General features: G+C 35.6%; 1 protein-coding gene across 1 annotated transcript in view; it reads right to left on the bottom strand.

Moving 5' to 3' along the window:
- The window catches only part of LOC116342060 (protein Tob1-like), a 110,915-nt gene extending 90,600 nt beyond the window's left edge, over nucleotides 1-20,315 (bottom strand). The window contains exon 1 of the mRNA XM_031769544.1: nucleotides 18,356-20,315. The gene's annotated coding sequence lies outside the window, so the exon portion shown is untranslated. The remainder of the gene's footprint in view (nucleotides 1-18,355) is intronic.
- Nucleotides 20,316-20,787: the final 472 nt, after the last annotated feature.

The raw sequence follows: 20,787 nt of genomic DNA, 5'->3' as shown, positions 1-20,787 counted from the left end.
TTCATCTTTCTGCATTGCACAACATTGTACACGTTGAACATCATTATTTCGAATTCAATACTTGAAAATTCTGTGACATTATCGATTGCACTCAAAATGAAAATATAGCAAAATAGAGAAGGGGAGAGAGAGAGAGTGCGGGACAGCAAAAAATATTGGATAAAAACTCGAACGGAAACTCATTGCAATTACTGTATGCCACATTGCATCGCTTAAGCATCGTTTTCTTTTTCTTTCATTCGATTTGCAGTGTAGATCTAATGAAGATGAACAAAATATATTCGATTTGAAGTGGAAAACGGCATTTGCCGTTGTATTTCAATTGAAATTATTAAAACAAACGACTGCGCCCAAAGAAAAGAAATATAGGGGATGAGCAACGCAGATTGGCGACCAGCGACGAAAAGATTGAGCCAGCGAACGAACGAAAGAATCAAGAGTGTATCCAATTTAACGAGTGTGACTTTACAATTTCAACTAATAATCATAACATTCTCGGTTCTTTATTCGTCGATCGTGTTTCGTTTGCGATTTCATTGCCGTTTTATGCACGATTTTCTCTCTTTCTCTTGCCTCAAGTTTTATTCATTCGACTGCACAAACGATGATGACAACAGAACCAGAACGAAAATAAGCAGCACATTGGCAATGGCGAAAAAGAGAGCGCATTGTTAGTGTTATTGGTTGGATGATTGTTACCATTTTTGCAACAATGCGACAAAAGACAATTGAAATAGAAATTAGACTATATTGCTCTGGTTGCCACTTTAATGCATCCAATCGAAGCAAAATGAGTGTGCAAAATATTCTTATTACGTTCATTTCTGTGCAGTGAAACGGCAACGAGGGAACCCATCCACACAAATGCAGTGCATACTAGAAGAAATACGAATATTCCAATTTATAGTCTAACTTTAGCTTATGACCTTCTTTGCTCTCGACATGGTTTGCATACCACCACTCGTGCGCACCATGGAAATCATATTGAGAATTGTCTCCCAATGCTAGTGGCAAATCAGTTCGCACAAGTCATCGATTTGTGAACAGAGAATGGGAGATAGAGAAGGAGAGATGAATAGATAAATAGAGAGAAAAAAAATTGAGAAAAAAAAAAACTGAAATGAATGTGGAAGAAAAAAGAACTCAAACCGAAAAAAATGATTGATAGAGTTGGGAATTCTTTAAATTTTAGCTCGTAATTGCTGGGATGGCATGTGAACAATGGCAGCGCTATGTGATACACAATATGGAACACACTATACATGCATGCATGCACACACACACACACACACACACACACACACACATACAAGTGCTGGATGTTCATTTTCCATTGTGAAAATGTTTCGATACATCAGCAAAACTACCATTTTGCCGAAAAGAAGATTTTTCTCTCATCTTTATTTTACTACAAACAATAACTTTTTGAATTTTATGCGCGCTCATTTCCCTCTCTGCACTGGTGATATTTTTGCGCTTAGATCGCATAACAAAACGTCAGCAATTCGTTATTCAGCTTTTGTAAGTTAGCCACACCAAATGTCCACACTCCACAATCCATATTGAAGCGCACATCCACACTTATTATGCGCTGGATACTGTAAAGAGTCCACAGCAAATTCGAATATATGATGATGGTTAATATTGCAACTATTAGGAGATGGTTTTATTATTTCTCAAACTTAAACCGATAATAAAGAGGACAAACACCGCACAGTCATTGTTACTTTTGCCTTGCTCGTGGCATATGCATTTCGGGTGGTAATCAACTCCAATGCTTCCAGTTTTTTTTCATCGTTAAACTTATTCACGACCATCATCTTAGTCTGGATGACATTTCCATTGACTTGAAACCACACACTTGTTGGCTTTTTGTCCGAGTATTTTGTTCGCACGTCTCGCAAATACACGAGGCCTCCCCTTTCGTCTCACACCTACACATTTGTATATTTGATTCCCTCGCCAATCACATACACCAACTGAATTTTTGGTGAATATCATCGCCAGTTGGACTTCTGTGTCAACTCATCGTAATTTCGTTAAAATAAATTGTGTTTTAGTGAAATCACACTCTAATTGGATTGAGATATAAACTTTTATACAAAAGCAACGAACTCAAAGCATAAAGAACAACACAAACGGAATCAAGCAGGCTATCGGCAAATACACTTGCGAGACATAGTTTAAGTGATAGATAGAGAGGTGGAGAGGGTGCAGTGCGTTTCACGAAATCTGTTTCTTCTTTATGTTCACCAAAATGACGATGAGCGAATGAAGGCGATGAAATGAGAAAATATTTCGGCAATTTTGCTACCGCACATCAACTTCAATTGGCATGTGTATGCTTTTAAGCTTACGCTGCTATTCATTCGGGATGAAATTGTCGTTTTTGCTTGGACTTGATCTCTTTCTCACTCTATCTCTCACTCTCTATCTCTCTCTTTGTCTGTTTTCATTCCTTGTTTGTTATTTGATCTAGCCTTTCGGATGCTGCTGCTGCTTCTTATTCTGTGTCGATACTGTGGGCGGTAGTAGTGCGGTGATGTTGTTAAAGCACTGCTCCAAAATGGTAATATTCAAGTGAATTGAAGCAAAGTGCGTGTGTCACACCATTGAAAAAGAGTGAGAGAATGAGAAATACGAACTTCTTACGTCTTTGGAGATTTGTTGTGTTTGTTTTCTGAATTTAAATTGAAAAATTTTCTTTGCGGGAATACTTTGGATGCCATTAGTTACTTCGCATCTTGAATATTCAAATTCAAAGTTTGAGATGTGGGTGCGAGCCCAATTTAATATCCATTTTATCCAATGCGTAGTAATAACAGGCATTTTGGTATTTGTAATCCACTTTCGCCGCACTAAGAGACTGTATGTCTGTGTGCATGAAGAGAGTTTGGTTTGTTAAGCCAATAAACTGACCAATTAGATTCGCTATGCACAGGAAATAGATGACTAGGCTTTGAATTGAACGATGGTCAACAAAACTATGATCTCAGATTATGTACGCAACACCGAACATCAACTAAAGTGAAACGAAATCGCATTAGACCACTGTCAAATGGTCTCATATATAATGGTAGTTGCGAGGAAAATCAAATTTATAGATAAAAGTGCTAAAATTTTAAAACCGAGCGCTTTTTACTACAAATGGTATTTTAGATTCTTTGGTCAAAATTGATGGTGATGACGGCAGCTGATATCTTTTTACGTTTCTTTTTTTCAGTCATCCACACTAAAAATAATATTAGAGTCAGTGTGTCATCGTATGCTATCCCATTAAGTGTTGTAACAGCTTAACAATAGAACCCCTCCGAAAGATCGAAAAAACGAGAGATACGGAGTATTGAAAAATCGGCCACACACATATACGACAAACGTCTGATCCCCAAGAGTAGTATGATGAGCCGTTTTCCATCTGTAGATGTTTAGCAGCTTGTATGACTCTGGTTTTCTCAATTTTATTAATAGCTAACCTATGGAATGGCAAGCAAACACCGAACAAAAAGTCCCCACATCGAATGGGAACTAAAACACTACTGATGGAAGGTACACAACATAATAACCGATATCATCGATTATGTCGTTTTTTTTGTTGTTTTTGTTCTAGCCTCTTAATTTTTTTCCTTTCATTTTGCCCATCATTCAATGATGTTAGTGAAATCCGAACTAGCAAAAGGTCGCTTACTATTCGCCTTTTTTCTTACTTTTCAACATCTTTTTTTTTCATCGTTTATAGCTTTGGTTAGCAATTCTTTGTAACATTGTTGCTATTTTTTGTTCCTCTTCTTCTCTAATGTGCTGCTTACTATTTCTGTTTTCGTAACACAAAAAACAAAAAAACAAAACAAACGCAGTACACTAGCGTTACTGCTACAATATGTGACTAATGGCATACGTATGTCATTGGATTCAAGCAAAATATCCTAACATGTGAAAAACGTCATTCGCTCAAATGTAACCAGAAGACGAATTTGTTGAGCGAGCGACTTCATTCGAGAATGAACACGAGCCAAATACTCTGTAAAACATGTTTATATTATAGAGTGAAATAGTAGACAGGAGGAGAGAAGAGAGAGAGAGTGAAATTGAAAAAAACGCAAACATTTTGGTAGAGAAAAAAAAGGAACGAAATGAGAAATGATATACAAAAACGCTCCAAAGTGCCTTCCAAATTGTAGCAGATAGTGAAAACAGACGAACTAGCAACATCTTAAACAAATATCTGTGTACTGTGTGCATGTTTATTGAATAGCAAACTTAAATAACCAGGAACGAAGATGAAGAAGAAAAAAGCAATACAAAAACACAGATCAAGCAAAAAAAAGAAATGTGAAGCGATTTCGAAACATATGGACTCTATATCTCTTTCGTTGTGGCCGCAATTACGGGCAAACATACATCAGAAATGCTTACCTCAATTTCCATTTCTTCGAATACGGGAAAGCAAAGCTCAAATAAATAAATTTGAGCTCGTTTCATTTGGGCCATCTAACCAATTTCGATGCAAATCGATTCGATTTGCCCAGACCATTTGACTTCTTTGTTGACACACGCACATGTATACATATATTTATAGATTTAACTTCCCTTTTAACATAATTCCATTTCAATTTTGACCCAAACATAATTTCAACTTGAACTTTATCGGTTTCCGTACATGTGTATGTTTACATTTCGCAATGCTAATGGCCAAAACGTTCAGGAAAATTACCACATAAATAGTCAAATGGTTTTTCATTCTCTTTCAATCGTACAAATATAAATACATTAATTGATGATTCTGACAATCTCATCCGTTCATATCGTTGTTTGCTATCAAAACATTTCTCAATGACGTAAATACACACATAAATTATCAGCCGAAAATCAAAAACAGATTGATTGGGTGAAGGAAGAAAAGTGTTGCCAATGCTTACCAGAACATGCATTTTGTGATGCATTATCTGATAACACCAACGCATATTAACATTGTATGGGGTAAAAATTCACAGTTGTGAGCATAAATCATGGAGAAAAAACAGAAAAAAAGAATAAATATATTAAAAAAATGTTGAGCCAATGATGACGATTAATGTTTGTTTGCCTGGCAGAGTCATATTTGTTTTTTCGCGATTTATGCGCTCAAATCAGTTATGTAAGACATTTTTCTTTCTCTTTATGCGCGTGTTTTTTTTTTTGTTCCCTTGAACTTTTTGAACCGAAACGTTCCAAGATGAAGATATATGCCGACACTTTTCACACACATTTTACATTGTTCAAGGTATGGAACGATAACAATGTTCTGATTTCGTTATATTGGGGACAGAACACTGTGTGTGTGTGTGTCAGCTCTTTTAGAATGCTGAATATAACAGTCATCCGAATGGTAAATGGATATGGTTTGGAATTCATCATCATTGGAATAAATTTAAATTTAGATTGAGTTAATCATAATTTACGACTTGACAGGCATTCGCTTTTTGTCTTCGTTTGACATTCATTCAGGCGACAACATTCAAAAACTAGACATCGAACGTAAAAACCAAAATCCATCGAAATGTGTGGGGGGGAAGGGGAAAACATGAAAATAATGGCGAATGCATAAAAATCATTGTCTCGAATGCTCATTGTATTTTGTTTAAATAAAGTGAAGATGATTTCTATTGTATTTACAAACGAGCGCACGCTCGCACAACACCCAAAATGTTTGCAAATGTAAACGAACGCCAAAAAGCGAATCGAGAGTGCCAAAATAGAACGAGTATTTGTGTGGGTAAAACAAATATTGTTTTGGGCGCTTTTGTATTTTTATGACATTCTAAATTGAATGATACTGAATGATATTGCATTTTGATGTATTGTTTGGTACTATCATGATGTCTCTTTTTTTTGTGAAGACAAAAAGAACGTCAATTATTGTGAAAATATATTACAGTTTATTGTTTGAATCGAGTTCAATGCGCACGATGTGTCGTATTGTATGATCGATAACCATAAAGCTAATGTTGAATATGGGCACAAATCAAATGAAAACTGAAACCAAAATGAAGGCACATCGAATTATCGGTTCCGATACCAATTTTTTTTTTCATTGCTAGTTCAGGTGCTACGCTTCCGAGAATTTCATTCACTGTAAACATTGGAAGAACAACAAAGAAAATGGAATGGAAAAGACACGTGAATAATTTACGACATTGAATCATGTGAAATGCGACATTGAGGAAGTTGAGAAGATGTGTGTCTATCTCTCGGTATGCATTGAGATGTAATCAAATTGATCACAAAATTCAATTGAAGACAATGTAATAATTTTAGAAGGTATATACAAACACCCGCGCAACACCAAACAGCACTCTCTGACCAACCGAAGCATTTTTATCATATGACGAAAATCTCTAGATCTGACGTATATTTTATTTTTGCTATTGTTTTCCTTTTCACATTTATTGTGCGCTCGTTACAGCTTTTATTCAGTTTCAGCATTTTGACGAAGTGTTGTTGTTCATATCGGGGTTTTTTGCGTTGTCGTATGATTTCATTTGCATTCATTTTGCTCTAGAGAGTGATATCGGTGCTAAGCACATTTATTCGGGCATTGTCTAGATTCCGTTCTCGTGCATACATTGCAAAATATATCTATAGATATATTCTTGTTCCACTTTATTGGTAATAAGCGTATGTGCATTCATATATATATGTATATATTTTAGGCATTATTCGTTTAACGCGATTTCCTTTTTCCGCTTTTCCATGATCGTATTCAGTTCGTGTTACATCATCTATCTGTGCCATATATGTTCGTTCTAATATTGAATGCAATTTGCGTTCATTGTTCACATGCAATTCTAAATTCAATTTTTTATCCATGTTGCCGTCTCATTTTCTATTTTCTTCTTATCGCGTCGTACTTGTTCAAACATGGTGAGCGCGCACACACACACACACAGTGTGTGTATGTGTATGTAAAATGAGCATGCATTTGTACTCTCGTGATTTATGATTGCGATTACGGTTTAACGATTGCGATATTGCAATTGCAAATAAAATTTCATAAATTTATTGAATCAAACGAATGGAGATGCAAACGAGCAAACTAAACTCAAAATGAACCAATTTTCAATTCAATATCTCTCACACGCTGTTCGTTCGAAACGCTTTATTTCCAATAAAGTTTTTGAACGACTGTTTTAAATATTTTGCCGCGCGTAAAAACGGTGGATTAATTTCCCATTACATTTGGCTATTGCCTTTTGTAAATATCAATCAAATGGTATGGCGATTAATGTACTTCCCGCAGATATATGTACGCGCACGCATTTCGATATGTGAAATTGAAATTATAAATCGATGGAAAGCATTAAACATTTTTCCATTTTAATCACATTCGATGGGTTTGCGATGGGGCTAAATTGATTTTCGATCGGATTGTGCACACATTGGCATTGTGAGAGCATCATCACACGTATACAATTTCCAAATCCGGCTATAGCCTCAAAATAATTCGAGGCCGACAGTTTCCGACCATTGCGTTTTTCATATTATCTATGTCATTTTGTGAATAGCGAGCGCAAAGTCAACGGAGATCATGCATGTGATTATTACAATTAGCCACTTAATTCAACTAGATACAATGGAAATAAATTTTTGGACACCCGCTTTGTTTACTGTGTACGTCTCTTTTTCGGTGTTTCTCGTCGGTCGCACTCGTTCATTACAAATTCATGACCGTTGACGATTGCGATGGCATGTTAAAGTGACACACAACAATATAATATTATTTCAAATCGGCGCGAGCGTTTGCTCGTCCGCGCCAATATTCATAAAAAGTGTATGACCGCAAAGCACGAATTGCGTCAAGAGACTTTACCACACTCGTTCATCTATACATACACACTCATGTGATAAAACAAATCATAATTTGATGATGTACGATACTGACGATGTTTGTCATTGTCTCTGTGCGTTTTTTTTCTTCGTCAATTTTATTGTTGTTCAAATGAAATCAGTATCAATGCCCGCGATGAGCGATTATGTAATCAATTTGAGTGCGTGTGAATTGTAAGTAATTCTTGATGCGTTTTCTATGAATGTGGTCGCAAAGCGATGACAATTCATCATGAATTTTTCCCGACGTTGATTCCCAACTTAAAGTGAATGTCACAAACTCAAGCAAAAACTCCTATCAAACCGTTATTATGTGAAAACTAGATCTAAATTTGTTCTCGCCATTTGTTTTTTTTTTTTTATTTCATTTTGATAAATTATTGTTGACTGAAATATTTTTTATGAGTCAAATAGATAATAACAAGTGTACGTGTCTATAAATTGAAAGAGTAAAACCAATGAAAACAACGCGCGTACATTATGGGTTTTTGTCGAGATAATGTCACTTGTCATTCACATTCACCGTAATTACAGCAAAAACGTTTTTTCTCTTTATTTCTCCAGTAGCAAAATCTATGGAAACAAGTTAATAATCCTCCAGGAACAAACTCATTGTGAAATCGCATGGAATTTCAAACAAATAAAAAAAAAGAGCGCACACACAAATAGGTCGGCGTTGACTCGTTTCGTTGAGCCCGAGCACGAGATCAGAAAAAGTAAATAGCGGGGAGCGAGGGAGAGAGAGAGAGATAGAGATAGAGAAAAAAATGTGCAAGAGATTAAATATGTGAGTGTTTTTTCCTCTCCGTCGTTGGCAAATTTAAACATGTTCAAATCACTGATGCGTGTCATCTTCCTGAATGTGCTGCTTGTTACTCGTTCCGAAATGTTCTTGATCATCCGTTTTTACACAACCAATGAACATCCAGCCAATGAACGTTTAGATGACATGAGAGGTAAAACTACAGCGGCACATACAATTAACAACAATATAAAAATACGGCGCAATAATAGAAGCATATCAACGCCGAAAGAGCAAATGTGTAGTTGTATTATTCGGTCTCATTTGCCACCACACATCAATTGGGTGAGGTTATTTTTTCATTTTCATTGTCGTCTTCGGTTAAACGTAGATTTTTTTCAGCGGATATTATCGATAATAATTATATTATTATTGTTGCATTGTGTGTCCCACACACACACATGCACACATATTCAATTACATGTAAGCTGTCTGCCATTCATTCGTTCATTCATAAAATGCAAGTGATTGTGCATTTCAATTCCGCTCGTATACGAGCTGCTTGGCTATTGTTCGGTGATAGAAAAAGAGATTTCATGTTGAACTATAGTTCGACAATTGAAGGAAGTAACACAATACAGAAAATTCCCCGTAATTCGTTTGGCTTCAAAACTGACTGTATAACAATGCATTTACTTGACTACAATTCCGATGACCTTGACACAGTGTGCGATCGCGTTTAATGCGTCTCTTTCTCACTGTCTGTGCTATATATGTGTCGAAAACAAAAAAGCACGCTTGGGCCATTTAATTTCACATTGTGTATTTTATATATTGTAAAATCGTAACAGCTTTTCAAGCAACGAGAAATATATTACAATCACATACATCTTTTTATTGACATTTTTTTTTATCGCATTCAATGAAGAACATACATACATATACACAGTTTGCGCAATTCTCGCATGATTTTTCAACTGATATGTCACTCAATACGTTTGCATGATTGCTAAACATTTTTGCTAAAATCAATTGTGACTTTCAAATGTGTATGTTTGCATTAGACAGAGTTGAGTGAAGTTCAGGTCTTATAACCATTGTTTTCTGATTACTACAGATGATTAAAGTGAACAAATTTTGCGCGCGCCTCGCAGATCGCGGAACTGATATACAGAGCAAATGAGACTGATAACATGTGTGTGTGTCTTTATAATAGACAAAAAAAAACGAAACAAAACCTAGCAACAACTACACTATCAATTCCACTGACAATGAATTTTGAACATAAAACAGTTTCATCCAGCCGAAACGTAATTTGAGACATCGTCCGGTTTGGGTCATGTGTGTGAGTGATATCTAAGTATGCGTGAAATTACATCGCAATTTGGTCATTTCTCATTTTGGAATTCATTTCATTGTCGCGTGTAGGCAATGATAAAATAAAATGGCAGTTTATTGTTGTTCATTATGTATGACAAGAGAGTGTGTGAGAGAGAGAGAGTGACTGTCAAAAGTTTGTTTTATGACAACATTGAAAGAAATCACATCAAAATTCAATCGAATGTGTCAAAGTTGGTGGGATTATTTACCTTTTTGTAGGCAATTTCTCTCCGATTGAATTGCTAGAAAAATCAAAAACGAATTTATTTTAATGGGAAACAATTGATGAAGCAAACGCCTTGCCATACTTCTGAAAAATAAATGATTTAAAAACCATTAGGATGTTATTGCGAATGGTGAAGTTGTTAGCAACGCGAACAAAAAAAAGTTTTATTTCAATTTTCGAGCATCGACAATTTTGAAGGCCTTTCCTCGTGACATATGCCAAATGGCCAATGGTTTGATTGTTGGCAGGGACATCTTCGACGGCAATATTCAACGAGGTGAATTTTTTTTTATGATAAGAAGAATGTTTCAATTCAGGTCAAAAAATTACTTTGAAATTAGTTTCGGCAGCAAACATTCTAATATCTAATTTGTGTCGCTACGAATGACTAAAAACAGGTCTATAAAATGTTGCGGCAACCGTCTGACGTATGATTTATAGAAATCGGCTTCATCAAACATTGCCAGACAATCTTTTTTATTCTTTACATATCTCTCTCTCTCCCTTCCTCTGTAGGTGTTGTTTTGCTTTCTTTCGATTCGAAAGTTTCGAAAGAAAAAAACGAGCGACCGAAAAGCAATCCAATGTAATTTGAAAATTGAAATTTGCCTTCGGAAAAGAATCAAGAAAAAAAAGTTGAAAAAAGGTGGCGCATATTTTGGAAGAGAAAAAAACTGCTATATAAAAAATAATGTGCCAAATGAAATACGCATGATGGTATGTTTCTTCTTCTTATGATCGTTTCGACATCATTGCCGTTTTTCAACTTTGGGCCAAAGTTATGGTCGTGAATTATTTCATTCCATTTATGTGTGTGTGTGTGTGTGTGTGAGAGAGAGAGAGAGAGAGAGTGTTTCACCCCCTTTCCAAATGCCTTTCTGACATTTACTTATATTAAAAATACACATTACACTTTACTGGCAGTCGGCACATATTTCCATAACATAAATTGTGCGAAACGAGTATGGCTGGCATCAATGATGCTGATACTGCTAATGCTATTGCTATGTTCATGCTTTCTGCAATCGCATTTAATTTTGATGATGAAATAAGAACATTTACCACCAAAATACACAAAAAATCTCATGGCAGATAACATAAAGTTAACTCATCCACTGTTTCTATTCCAAATTGCTTCAATTTTTTTTCTGAGCCGATTTGTATTTTTTCTATTATCTTCTGTGCCGCCGTTACTTTGTATTCTATTTGATGCGTGGTATGATTTGCTTCAGTAGTTTATTGTTGATATTAAAGTGGGCGTCAAAAGTGATGTTTCCAAAGTACTACTCATCATTATTCCATTTTCCTTGTTTCCATTATGCAGAGTATCGAATGGGAACCCGATAAAAAAAATAGAAATTCAAATGAAATCGAAACTGAAACAAAATAATATTCTTTTGCTTTTTTTTCCATGCCGTGCTCTAGATAGCTTAAACTTTGTACGATTTTTTATGCATTTATCCTCAATCTATTCGCTTCATTAATGTCACTTACAAAGTCATATCGATGATTTTGCATTTTCTCTTTGTGTTCTGCATTCGGTACGGCATTTTTCATTGAAACAACACAAATCTATCAGACACACCATGTGAGTGATATATTCAGAGCATGATAAATATAGAACAATCATCAAAAAATTATTCCAGAATGTATAGCGATTTACAATCTCTTGTCTATTTTCGGTGTATGGGTTTGTGTATGTTGTTGTTGTGGTTATTATGGAAAGGGGGCTTAGCATTGGACAAATTACACGCGAGCATGATAATCCGTAAATGTTGAATGTTGGAACGTGAGATCTCATGCAAGCACAAAAGACACACAAACACAGACAACAATCGTCGGCCGAAATTTAAAGCGATAAGAGGCTATTTATCACGGAAATCGATCGGATCAAATGTAAATTGTGCACACAACCGTAAGTCATTTTATATAGATTCCAGTCAATCGAACTGTGAAACGGTGAATTTGTACGTTTTCTCTCGGTCATGCACGCATATATATCGATACATTTTCTTTTGATATGTGCCACTTTTCTCCCCTAAACACAAATAAACTCTCAATATGTGTGGATCCGATTTTCTGTGGTGACGACAACAACAACAACAGCAACAATAGCAGCAGCATGAACAGTGTTCAAATTACCGCAAGTAAAATGACCAAAACGCACATCATAAATGTGTTTCTTTTATTTTCATCGTCAATTTGTGCACGAAATGTTCATTTGGCTCTGAATCAAGAAAACCTGCTGCTGTTTTTTTTCTTGATTCGATAAATTAATTTACATTTTCTTTCTATGAATAAAAAACAGCAGCAATAACCAATATCGATGGAAATGAGGTTTGCGTGCCCAGAACATATAAAAAAGGGAACCACCACATCAACAACGTTGAAATGCCTCACACAAACACACACACACACACACACAGTGGCTTCTTCACATCGTTCGATTTTCGTTTTCTTTCTTTCATACACATTTATTTTACATTTTGATTTCAACTTCTTTCTGTCACGTTGCACAAAGTCATCCCTGTTGCCAGTCATCTTTATTACGTGAATTGCCATATTGTGCTTCGATAACAGCATTGAAGCGACATAAAATGATTGAAACAGACGCGCCAACAACCGTTTTGAATCTAATTCACTTGCATCTCGATTGAAAATGGTTAAACCTTTTTGGTTCGGTGTGGCTCTTGATAACTGGGATAACTGTACAACTGCTGGTGTGTTCAGGTTCACAGAATGTATACGTGCAAACGGCATATGAGCTTACAAATTTTTGGGATAAAACACTCAATCGCTTTTGGTATGTGTGTAGGTATGGTTTCTTTTAACACTTTTATATTGAATGTGTATTCGAAAGGAAACAGTGTGATATGTGAACAAAACTTGTTTCCAGTTCGCACGTTGATACGCAATATACAAATGGCATGAAATACATGATACAAAAAATCAAGCGAAGCACACGTTCGTGTCTGTAAGCGTTTTTCTGTAAAAAAACAATGCCGATGAGACAAGCAGCAGATGTGAAATGAATCTACTGTTTCCCCAAATAAAATGAAATGAGATGGGAAGAGAACGAGGGCAAGAAACGGTGTGAAAGAACGAAATGGAACATTACATAGAGAGAAACGAAAACTAGGTCATTATTTTTCTCATTTTCCACACATGCGATTAGATTTTTGCTTCATTTTCTCTGTGTAAAGCAATATCCTTTTGGATTGTGTGGCCTTTAATCAAACAAAAAAAACCATTCACACACATACTCGAACACACATAGTATGTGAAATGGCCGATTTTTCAACATCAATGATAATCCATGCAACATAAACATTGTCAGTATCATTATTACTCACAAGCACACAATTCCGGTTCGGACGGTAAAAGTGAACGAGTGTGTGTGTGTGAGAGAGAGAGAAAGAGAGCGAAAGCGACTTAATTCTGATGTTCAGACAACGAAGAATACACTGTTGTCCGACTCCGACTTACGAAATGGAAAATAAACAATCATTAAATGACTTCATGACCATCCACATTTCCTAGCCCCAAAGCATTTGAAAATGGCAAATACGAAATAGAAACGAGCGCAAGAAGAACAAGACACCATTAGAAGGGATATATGTGTGCTTTTTTCTGACAATTTTTTTACAGCCGCTTACAATGTGTTCTCTCTTGCATCTTATGAGCTTGATCCGTGAGTTTTTTATTCGTTCTTTTTATTTTTCGAGAAACAAAAGTCTACGTTGAAAGACGTGTCAGCCTCATTTTGTCTGTCGTATAAAATGCGTAAACATTCATGGCCCGACATATTTTTTGTCTTTTGATATCATTTTACTAGCGCGTCTGTGTTTTTCCCTATTCATTCGTCTTTGATGTCTTTAACTGATACATATTATGCGCACGATAAGAGCGTAAGTATTTCAAGAAATCGTCCTGGATTTGTGTGTCTTGATATTTATTTCTTAACGTTTGTGCATTTTGATGGCATTTTTGTGCGCGCAAAGAACCATAACAATAATAATAATAACAACAACAACACCAACGACGACGACGAAGAAGAATAAGAAGACGAAAAACTCTCACCAAATACTACTATACAACTTATCAAGCTCTTGCTATGCACGCAGTGCTTGTGTGTGTACGGCGCGAGAAATCAACTGAAGGATTTCGAAATTACATCTCAACACGCACCAATCTCTCGGTGCCCAAATATCGGGCTCACACAAAACAACGGGAGGGAGATGGATATAGAGAGAGTATGAGTGTTAGAAGACCGAGCGGCAAAAAATATATATATCTCAATAGAGAAGAATTGTGTGTAACATAGCAAGTAGCAAACGGGCACGAAACCGAAAGTTATAGCGGCGTGTGTTCGTAAATTATCTCTTTTATCATCCCCTGAAACCAAAAGGCGTTGGCATTTCTATTTTCAAGAGATGAAATCGAAATGATAATAGCAAACCAGTACCGAATGAAAACGGGAAAAACATAGAAAAAATATATATTTACGGAACCAAAAATCCAAAAAGCAAGCAAAAAACCGAAAAATAAAGGAGAAAACGAAGAAACTGAATTATTTGCCAAATATATGTATATGTATCGATAAAGAACGAATCAACATTAGGAAATTTGCTAGTGTCTTTTTTATCTTCTTTGATGGGTTATTTGAATGTATCAATCGATTTGATGGCATGACCGTTAAGAGCGAAAACCAATGTTCAGAAATGGGCTTTAATATTAAAACAAAGCGATTTCGTCTCAACTTTTTGTTCTTCGTCTTCTCTCGATTTGATTTGATGGAATAAAAAGGAACGTATTAACATTTAAAGGCACCATCAAAACCATAATAGTAAGAATCTTTGGATTAAATCCCATTTTGCTAGGGGAGAAAAAAGGAAACGTACACATTGGAAACATTTTTGAGTGAATTTTGTGTCTTCATTTTTCGTCGCATTGAATAAGATCCACCATCCGCCACGTATCATCATTAATTAAAAGAAAAATGTATTTCAAGTCCCATAAATATTTGACCCAGAAAAGGAATCAATCCTGTAGATTTATACATTATTCTATTTAAAGATGAAATGAAGTCCGCGTGCTCTATTCACTGACATGATCAAACACAGCAGTGTCATCTCCACAAAACCATGTCTCATATTCATATGTCTTTGTGCTCAATTGCAAGCTGTGTTATTGGGAAGCAGGACTGACATCACACAAAGCTGCTTAAATTGAGAAGATGTGAAAAATGAATACGTCGGACACATAATGTACAGCTACCGTGCAATGGTTGCGTTTGATAATGTCATTTGTTGTTGTGTTGTGTTCTAAGTTGGATTTTGTTCTCATTCATCAAAATGCATGCACCGTTGTCATCTGCCATGGATGGTGTCCACAGATAAAATTGAATCGCAACAACCACAACTTTTCACACACACACAAAGCTTTCGCAGCCACACATTTTTATCTCGACTTGAAGGAATCGCTTCGGTCTTCGCCAAATAAATAAAAAGGAATATGCACGCAACATGAACTAGATAAAGAATCGGAAAGCGAACAGGAGAGATTGAAAAAAAAGATGACATGAAAATCAAAAGGTGCCATACACATCTAGATGTCCGCTCTCCTGTTCGAGTAAGGTCTTCTTTTTCGCTTGTCGTGAGTGGAGAATGTCGAGTGTCGTGACGCAAGATTTAATGAATATAAATATTACCGTTAAGGTAAAACAAGGAAAATGAGATCCGATACCGAAAAAAAATTAACTTTTTCCTGCTTTTGTGGATAGGGATAAAAAGGTGAAGAAAGTGTTGTGAATGTTATACTTTTTGTGCACAAATCAGGATGGAAGACCTTTTGATACTCAAAGGTGCTCAAATGGATTTGCTTGAAGCAGTTTTTTCTTTTGTTTATCCTTGTGAAAGTGCATTTTGCTCGAGCAACAATAAAGAAGCGAGTAAGATGACCATCGGGGAGAAAAGGGCATCGCCACCGAAAAATAAAACTCAACGATAAGTTCAAACACTGAAGTGACGCATCGATATGAGAAATGCTTTGAAACACGCTTTGTTTCAACATCGCTCATGACCCAAGTAAGGTCAACAACTACAAATATATTTCATTTTTGTTGTGAAACGGAAAATCTCTGTGTACGATAAATTTATCGGAGAAAAATGCAGTAAAGCAACTCAATTATGCTTAAGAGCATACATTTCAATGAGGCAAAGTTCATGCTTTTCAACATCATTTACCGGAAATGATATCGCTGGTCATGAATTTCATTTTTTGAAAGACGCAAGAGTTCTCCTTTTCCTCTCAAGAGAGCACAGAAGAGAAGAGAAACATTATATGATTTTACGTGACCTTCGTATTCAAGCCTTTTCATATTGTTGTCATGTCATCGCTTCAACATCGTATTTAGAAACAGCGGCGCATTTTTGATAATATTCGGTGCCTACGGATACTAGCAACGAACTCTTATTGATGTGATTTATTTTTATTTGAGTCTGTTTTTCATGTGCTATGGAAACAGCATGACGCAAGCATAAAGAAAATAACAATAAAAAAAGATTGCATTTTTCTGCTTATGAATGCTTCTTTAAATCCATTCTCCAATTTAATTTGAACTTCAGTTTTGATCTTAAGCCGACTGTTGTTCAGCTTTGCCCATTTTTATTTTTAGCGATCCATAATTATCAAGTAGGCTTGATAATGAATTCGCCAGAAAGATTTCTCAATCTTTGTGCACAACACAAGATGAGATCAATTTCCAAAAAAAGTCACTTCAAACTTCTGCCCATTTGCAGAATTTTCTCGTCGACATTGTGTCTTTGGATCGTAGCATTCAATGCTAGATTCAATGTGAATTTAATATTTTAGTACATTGTATATACACGATGGCTATGCTAATATTTTATGGTAATTCGACGTGCATGATATTTTTGCAATTTTCCGTGTCATTTTTTTCTCTCTTTCTCTTTGTAAAACGATATGGTATGTTGTTGTGTCTATTCTAGAATTCGGCTCTTGTAACGATTTTTAAAATGCTTGCCACGCATATTCATGCCTTCAGCTTTTTTGATCACATGCAGACATGGTTCAATTAGGTGTTGCGAGTATTTTAATATATGCACGATGGCTTTCCTTTTTTGCTCCATTTGAGTGCGCTGCAAAAAGCACTAAGACCATTATCACGTTCCTCAACAGCTACAACATTTGAATTTTTTTCTCTCTCATTCGTTTCGCTTCGGTCGTGGTTGTCGTTGTTGCTAAGAATGACTTTGCTTACGAATGTGACGCCAAACATTCTCTCATGTGCTGTTCGGTTCAGTCGACATACAGGAAAAGGCACATCGTTTAGAGAAAATTGTCGATTCAATATACACAAAATGCTGCAAAGAAACAACATACGGAACGAAACGAACGTCGGAAATAAATATATGGGAAATTGTCACACAGAGAGAAATACAATCGGCAGGCGGCAACAACAACAACATTATCATCGCAGTTGTTGGTGTCGTCGTCGTCGAAGGCGTTGAAAGCAGATCTAAAAACAGTCCTGCAAAACAATGATGCCAAATCCACTGGAGTAAATAACTGCTTAACACTCCCATACCCAATCACAGCGTAATGTGTGCGTCGCGCTTGAAAAAGTTATTTAAAAAAATTTGCTGTGTTAATTTAATCATATTCACGTAGATTAACACCCAAGTAACTTGATGTTTCGATACCATCAATTCAGCCGACTAAGAATATTCAACGTCGTTACCGCCACTTTTTCTATCTCTTTCATTCTCTCTCTTTCTCTCTGCGCATTTAAAAGCATTTAATTTATGAATCTCACTTAGTAAATGTAAATCCATGTACATTTAACATTAAGAAAATATTCTCCGTCTAATTTTCATTTGCGCAATTTTTAATGTTGTTTTTCTCATTTCCTATGCTGAAATGGCAATGCTGTTAAAGATTGAAACGGCACAAGAAATATCATAAAAATACACAAGTATTGCCTACTATAACGTTGTATACAAAACGAAAACAAAACGTGAAAGTTTTCGATGTTGAAACAAAAAGATGCAACCATTAAGAAAGTATCAAACAAAAAAAGTGGTCATAAAAATATTAATAAAATAAATGTAATTTGTGCTTACCCGTCGATTCGTACTCAGAACTGGCGCTGCTTGATTTTCGCTTGCGTTTTGCCTTTTCACTTGGGTGCTGTGTTATCAGATTTCCCTTTGATATTTTGGTTTCTCTTTGGCTGGCTGGCTCGGTATGCGTGTGTGTGTATGTGTGCCGTCAAGTTTTCGACTATCGAGTGATTCGCAGGTAAAAGAGAGAAAATTGCAATCAATGTTATCGCTTTTATCGATTCTCTTTGCCAATTTTTGTTTCTCCGTCAGAAAAAGATATTGGCCTTGTTGCCACCGTTGCTAACAAAACCAACGTCACTTCAAAAGCTGTGGCACAGGTGTGCAAAAAAATTAGGTGAAAATTGTCTTGTGTATATGGCAAATGTGTGTGTTTTTTTCTGTTGTTGTATGTCCCTTATTATGTGGATAATTTACACTTAATATTTGATGGTGTCTCTCTCACTCTCACTCTAATATCGCTCTATTATTCAAGATATCGGATAAAAGAAAACATTCACAAACTTTGTCTCGTTTATTTTCTTCTTGGTGTGTTTATTTTTTATGCCACCTTGAAATGAGTCTAAGAGCTGTTTATATTTGATTTTATATTATCTATTTATGTTCAAGACAAAACGGGAGAGCACGCAATATAACTTTTCTCCCCTCAAAATATTCTTTTTAGCCGTTAAAATTCTAAGAGAATAGTTGCTGGAGTTTTCGCCTCTCTTTGTTAAATCACTGTTCGAATCTCTTTTCTTTCACAAAAGCACCGTATTCTTCCTCAAAAAGAAAATATGTCCAATGTTTTCTTTTGTTTAGTTGAAGTGGTTGTGAGCAACAATCAATCAAAACAAAAAAGTTTTTTCTTGTGTACAGTTTTGGATTTCACAATGAAAATGACACTTGATTGAGAACTGCTTGACTTTATATTTCTCAATTTTGGATTTGCTTTTATTTTCTCACTTCAGTCAATGAGTCGCAAAATATTGGAATTTTTGACAAATGGCTTCATAAAAGCCCCTTTACGTTGTTTCTCCGTTTTCAAAATTATTTTATTTGATCGGTTCGATGACAAACACGTAGCAAATCTTTTCTAAATGATTTTATTTGTGAAATCGTTTAAGCAATGTTTACAATATGAAATCACCGTGCGATTATCAACGAATCGAGAAGAGAGACAAAGTTTCTTATATCTTTTGTTTGTTTGTTTGTGTCAAATGGATTTTTCGATTATTGCTTTAGCGCTTTATTTTTCTTTTAAATATTTTCATTAGAACTTTTTGTTTACAGTGTTGATCGTAGATAAACGCGAAACGAATTAAATTAAACGAAATTTTTTTTAAATCTTTTATTGTATGCGGTAAAAAAAACTTATAAATTAAAAAAACAAATCACAAATTAGGTGGTTAAACTTTTTTCTTTGTTGTTTGATCAAAACTTAAAAAAAATCGAGCGAAAGGATTTTCTCGCAATAAGTGATATATGTTAGTGCACAAACAAATTTTTCTCTCGCAACTTTTATTTTTTCGGCTCGTTATACACTTTGTTCAACGGTTCGGTTTTCGACACACTGTGGCTTTACTTTTTTGTTTACAATACACCGACCGAAATCGAAAGAAAATCAAATGAATAGAATTAATTTAAAAAGATCGTTGCTACTTGGTAGTGATTTAGTAGTTGATGCTATTTTTACAATTTCTTTTTTTCAATTTTATTCACAAATGAATTCGATTTATTTATTTTTTTTAAATTTCTCTGTTCGCTCGGTCGAGTGTTTTACGAAAAGGAAAAATGTACAAAAAAAAAAGATTTCCTCTTTGGATAAATTCTGATGTTTGTTGAATATAATTCGGACTCTGTATATAAATAAAGTGAATTTATTTGAGAGTTTTGAGACGAATGCCTGACGTGTGTGTTTTACGTTCGGTTGACCGTATTGTATTGAACGAGGCTGTCACGAAAATTTTCTATCGTACGGTAGCTCAGTGGTTCGCTTACTAGCACAAACGCTGATGCTGAAATTGCTATTTCAGCTATGTGTAGCGGTTGCTTGTGTGTTTCTTTTTTATCAAAGTATCAAGCGCACACGTTACGCCAAGTCGCCGCCGCATTCAATTCTCAAGCGTTAAATATACATATTCTCTACATTTTCAATATATATGCATGTTGATTTATTTATTTACCTCGCGACTTTTGTCTGAGTTTCACGATGCGCACGCTATCCCTCTTTCCATTTCGGTCGCATCGACAATTCAACAGCAACGAACGAGCCACAACGAAAACGTTATCCGAAATCAGTTCACATGTATGTACACTCGGTCTCTTGCAATGTCGTTGTATCGTCACATTTCGGCGAATCGATTCTCGGCTGGTGTACATGTATAAGTAGGTGACGAGAGCAGACAAGTGTTTGCATACCAATACATGAGTGCAAGCGTTATCAACACACA

This window comes from Contarinia nasturtii, unplaced genomic scaffold, assembly GCF_009176525.2.
Source record: "Contarinia nasturtii isolate CC-2019 unplaced genomic scaffold, AAFC_CNas_1.1 Cnas_scaffold_810, whole genome shotgun sequence".
Taxonomy (NCBI): domain Eukaryota; kingdom Metazoa; phylum Arthropoda; class Insecta; order Diptera; family Cecidomyiidae; genus Contarinia; species Contarinia nasturtii.
The sequence above is the reverse complement of the archived record's forward strand: the minus strand, read 5'-3'. Positions and strand labels throughout refer to the sequence as shown.